The following is a 6000-nucleotide window of genomic DNA, read 5'->3' on the forward strand; positions in this document are numbered from 1 at the left end:
ATACACCAGTATCTCTGACTACGACGTGCAGCCTCTCTGCATCGTTATCACTTGCCCAGCCAACCAGTCCTTTGACACCCTCAACTCCCACCAGCACACGACATCTTGTTTGGGTGCATTGATGACTATTTCAGTGTAGTTTCCTGACCTAATTCTCAACTGAAAGGAATGAACTTTGAACAAAGAACAAAGAAAATTACAGCACAGGAACAGGCCCTTCGGCCCTCCAAGCCTGCGCCGATCCAGATCCTCTATCATGAACATGTCACCTATTTTCTAAGGGTCTGTATCTCTTTGCTTCCTGCCCATTCATGTATCTGTCTAGATACATCTTAAAAGACGCTGTCGTCCTCGCGTCTATCACCTCCGCTGGCAATACATTCCAGGCACCCACCACCCTCTGCGGAAAGACATTTCCATGCATATGCCCCCTAAACGTTTCCCCTTTCACTTTGAACTCGGGACACCTTGTAATTGAATCCCGCAATCTGTGAAAAAGCTCCTTGCTATCCAACCTGTCTATACCTCTCATGATATTGTACACCTCAATCAGGTCCCCCCTCAACCTCCATCTTTCCAATGAAAATAATCCTAATCTACTCAACATCTCTTCATAGCTAGCGCCCTCCACACCAGGCAACATCCTGGTGAACCTCCTCTGCACCCTCTCCAAAGCATCCACATCCTTTTGGTAATGTGGCGACCAGAACTGCACGCAGTGTTCCAAATGTGGCCGAACCAAAGTCTTATACAACTGTAACATGTCCTGCCAACTCTTGTACTCAATACCCCGTCCGATGAAGGAAAGCATGCCGTATGCCTTCTTGACCACTCTATTGACCTGCGTTGCCACCTTCAGGGAACAATGGACCTGAACACCCAAATCTCTCTGTACATCAATTTTTCCTAGGACTTTTCCATTGACTGTATAGTTCACTCTTGAATTGGATCTTCCAAAATGCATCATCTCGCATTTGCCCTGATTGAACTCCATCTGCCATTCCTCTGCCCAACTCTCCAATCTTTGTATATTCTGCTGTATTCTCTGACAGTCCCCTTCACGATCTGCTACTCCACCAATCTCAGTGTCGTCTGCAAACTTGCTAATCAGACCACCTATACTTTCCTACAAATCATTTATGTATATCACAAACAACAGTGGTCCCAGCACGGATCCCTGTGCAACACCACTGGTCACACGTCTCCATTTTCAGAAACTCCCTTCCACTGCTACCCTCTGTCTCCTGTTGCCCAGCCAGTTCTTTATCCATATTGCTAGTACACCTTGGACCACATGCGCCTTCACTTTCTCCATCAGCCTACCATGGGGAACCTTATCAAACGCCTAACTGAAGTCCATGTATATGACATCTACAGCCCTTCCCGCATCAATCAAATTTGTCACTTCCTCAAAGAATTTTATTAAGTTGGTAAGACATGACCTTCTCGGCACATAACCATGCTGCCTATCACTGATAAGCCCACTTTCTTCCAAATGGGAATAGATCCTATCCCTCCGTATCTTCTCCAGCAGCTTCCCTACCACTGACGTCAGGCTCACCGGTCTATAATTACCTGGATCATCCCTGCTACCCTTCTTAAACAAGGGGACAACATTAGCAATTCTCCAGTCCTCTGGGACCTCACCCGTGTTTAAGGATGCTGCAAAGATATCTGTGAAGGCCCCAGCTATTTCCTCTCTCACTTCCCTCTGTAACCTGGGATAGATCCCATCCAGACCTGGGGACTTGTCCACCTTAATGCCGTTCAGAATACCCAACACTTCCTCTCTCCTTATGCCGACTTGACCTAGAGTAATCAAACATCTGTCCCTATTCCCAACATCCGTCATGTCCCTCTCCTCGGTGAATACCGATGCAAAGTACTCGTTTAGGAGCTCACCCATTTTCTCTGACACCACGCATAACTTTCCTCCTTTGTCCTTGAGTGGGCCAATCCTTTCTCAGGTTACCCTCTTGCTCCTTTTATGTGAATAAAAGGCTTTGGGATTTTCCTTAACCCTGTTTGCTAAAGATATTTCATGACCCCTTTTAGCCCTCTTAATTCCTCGTTTCAGATTGATCCTACATTCCCGATATTCCTTCAAAGCTTCGTCTTTCTTCAGCCGCCTAGACCTTATGTATGCTTCCTTTTTCCTCTTAGCTGGTCTCACAATTTCACCTGTCATCCATGGTTCCATAATCTTGCCATTTCTATCCCTCATTTTCACAGGAACATGTCTCTCCTGCACGCTAATCAACCCTTCTTGAAAAGCCTCCCACATATCACATGTGGGTTTACCTTCAAACAGCTGCTCCCAATCTACATTCCCCAGCTCCTGCCGAATTTTGGTATAGTTGGCCTTCCCCCAAATTAGCACTCTTCCTTGAGGACCACTCTCATCTTTGTCCATGAGTATTTTAAAACTTACTGAATTGTGATCACTATTCCCAAAGTAGTCCCCTACTGAAACTTCAACCACCTGGCCGGGCTCATTCCCAACCACCAGGTCCAGTATGGCCCCTTCCCGAGTTGGACTATTTACATACTGCTCTAGAAAACCCTCCTGGATGCTCCTTACAAATTCTGCTTCATCTAGACCTCTAACACTAAGTGAATCCCAGTCAATGTTGGGAAAATTAAAATCTCCTATCACCACCACCCTGTTGCTCCTACACCTTTCCATAATCTGTTTACATGTTTGTACCTCTATCTCACGCTCCCTGTTGGGAGGCCTGTAGTACAGCCCCAACTTTGTAAGCGCACCCTTCCTATTTCTGAGTTCTGCCCATTTTGCCTCACTGCTCGAGTCCTCCATAGTGACCTCCTTCAGCACAGCTGTGATATTCTCTTTGACAAGTGATGCAACTCCACCACCCTTTTACCTCCCTCTCTATCCCACCTGAAGCATCGATATACTGTGATATGTAGTTGCCAATCATGCCCTTCCCTCAACCAAGTCTCAGTAATAGCAATAACATCATACTCCCAGGTACTAATCCAAGCCCGAGGTTCATATGCCTTACCTACGACACCTCTTGCATTAAAAAAATGCACCTCAGACCACCAGTCCCTTTGCGTTCATCATCTGCTCCCTGCCTGCTTAGTCACACTGACTTCATTGTTCGGGAGCAGAGAGTGCGAGCGAGTGAGCAGCTGGGAAGGTCATTTTCAAAGCAAACTTAATTTCCTTTTGTTTTCGGCGGAGACTAGGGGGCTGCTGGGTAAGTAAAAACCTATATATTTGGGCTGTTTAAAATAACTTACCTTTCATTGCAGCAGCTTATTCGGGAAGCAGAGAGTGCGAGGGAGTGAGCAGCTGGGAAGGTCAGTTTCAAAGTAAACTTAATTTCCTTTTGTTTTCGGCAGAGAGCAGGGGGCTGCTGGGTAAGTTAAAACCTATATATTCGGGCTGTTTAGAATAACTTACCTTTCTTTGCAGCAGCTTATTCGGGAGCAGAGAGTGCGAGGGAGTGAGCAGCTGGGAAGGTCAGTTTCAAATTAAACTTAATTTCCTTTTGTTTTCAGCGGACCTCCAGGGGGCTGCTGTGTCAGTAAAAACCTATACATTTGGGCTGTTTAAAATAACTTACCTTTCATTGCAGAAGCTTATTCGGGAGCAGAGAGTGCGAGCGAGTTTGCAGCTGGGAAGGTCAGTTTCAAAGCAAACTTAATTTCCTTTTGTTTTCGGCCGAGACCAGGGGGCTGCTGGGTAAGTAAAACCCTATATATTTGGGCAGCGGCTGAACCCGAGACACTACACTGTAGTGTCTCCCAACCGCCCTCCTCCTCGTACCAAAAAAAAGGAATCGGTGGTGTGTAGATAAGGAAAGGCATTTTCGATTTTTTTTTTTTATCGTGTGATTGGTACAAACTTTTCGTTCCTTTTTTATTTAACTAAGTTAAGCTTAAGATTAGAAATGGCAGGAGATCTCAGACCCGTGTCATGCTCCTCTTGCTCAATGTGGGAGCTCAGGGACACGGCTGATGTCCCTGACTCCTTCACGTGCAGGAAGTGTGTCCAGCTGCAGCACTTGTTAAACAGCATGACGGCTCTGGAGCTGGGGGCGGACTCACTTTGGAGCATCCGCGATGCTGAGGTGGTCGTGGATAGCACGTTTAGCGAATTGATCACACCGCAGATTAGGATTGCTGAGGGAGAAAGGGAATGGGTGACCAAAAGGCAGAGAAAGAGCAGGAAGGCAGTGCAGGAGTCCACTGCGGTCATCTCCCTCCAAAACAGGTATACCGTTTTGGATACTGTTGAGGGAGATGGCTCACCAGGGGAAGGCAGCAGTAGCCAGGTTCATGGCACCGTGGCTGGCTCTGCTGATCGGAAGGGCGGGAAGACGAGTGGAAGGGCTATCGTCATAGGTGATTCGATTGTTAGGGGAATAGATAGGCGGTTCTGTGGTCGAAAACGAGACTCCCGAATGGTATGTTGCCTCCCAGGTGCACGGGTCAGGGATGTCTCAGATCAGCTGCAGAACATTCTGAAGGGGGAGGGCGAGCAGCCAGTTGTCATTGTGCACATAGGCACCAACGATATATGTAAAAACGGGATGAGGTCCAACCAGCAGAATTTAGGGAGTTCGGAGCCAAGTTAAAAAGTAGGACCTCAGAGGTAGTAATCCCAGGATTGCTACCAGTGCCAAATGATAGTCAGAGTAGAAATGAAAGAATAGTCAGGATGAATGCGTGGCTTTGGAGATGATGCAGGAAGGAGGGGTTCAGTTTTTTGCGACATTGGGACCGGTTCTGGGGGAGGCGGGACCATTACAAATTGGACGGTCTACACCTGGTCCGGACTGGAACCAATGTCCTTGGGGGTGCTTTTGCTACTGCTGTTGGGGAGGGTTTAAACTCATGTGGCAGGGCGATGGGAACCAAATGAGGAGGTCAGTGTACGGTGAGGAGGTAGTAACTAAAGCCTGTAAGGAAATAGATAGAACAAAGAACAAAGAAAATTACAGCACATGAACAGGCCCTTCGGCCCTCCAAGACTGCGCCGATCCAGATCCTCTATCTAAACCTGTCGCCTATTTTCTAAGGGTCTGTAACTCTTTACTTCCTGCCCATTCATGTATCTGTCTAGACACAGCTTAAAATACGCCATCGTGCCCGCGTCTACCACCTCCGCTGGCAACGCATTCCAGGCACCCACCACCCTCTGTGCAAAGAACCTTCCACGCACATCACCCCTAAACTTTTCCCCTTTCACTTTGAACTCGTGAACCCCAGTAATTGAATCCCCCACTCTGGCAAAAAGCTCCTTGCTATCCACCCTGTCTATACCTCTCATGATTTTGTACACCTCAATCAGGTCGCCCCTCAACCTCCGGCTTTCTAATGAAGATAATCGTAATCTACACAACCTCTCTTCATAGCTCGCGCCCTCCATACCAGGCAACATCCTGGTGAACCTCCTCTGCACCCTCTCCAAAGCATCCACATCCTTTTGGTGTAGTGTCTCGTGTTCAGAAACGGCCCAAATATATAGCTTTTAACTTACCCAGCAGCCCGCTGGTGGTCCACCGAAAACAAAAGGAAATTAAGTTTACTTTGAAACTGACCTTCCCAGCTGCTCTCGCTCGCACTCTCTGCTCCCGAATAAGCTGCTGCAATGAAAGGTAAGTTATGTAAACATCCCAAATATATTGGGTTTTACTTACCCAGCAGTTCCCTGGTCTCCGCCGAAAACAAAAGGAAATTAAGTTTACTTTGAAACTGAGAATCAAAGCTTTTCACTCGCTCGCACTCTCTGCTCCCGAATAAGCTGCTGCAATGAACGGAAAGTAATTTTCAACAGCCCAAATATATAGGTTTTTACTTACCCAGCAGCCCACTGGTCTCTGCTGAAAACAAAAGGAATTTAAGTTTACTTTGAAACTGACCTTCCCAACAGCTCACTCGCTCGCAGTCTCTGCTCCCGAATAAGCTGCTGCATTGAAAAGGCAGCTTCTAGCTGCCATGCCTACCTTATCTTTACACAACCCATTC

The sequence above is a fragment of the Heterodontus francisci genome, unplaced genomic scaffold (genome assembly GCF_036365525.1).
Source record: "Heterodontus francisci isolate sHetFra1 unplaced genomic scaffold, sHetFra1.hap1 HAP1_SCAFFOLD_93, whole genome shotgun sequence".
Classification (NCBI taxonomy): Eukaryota; Metazoa; Chordata; class Chondrichthyes; order Heterodontiformes; family Heterodontidae; genus Heterodontus; species Heterodontus francisci.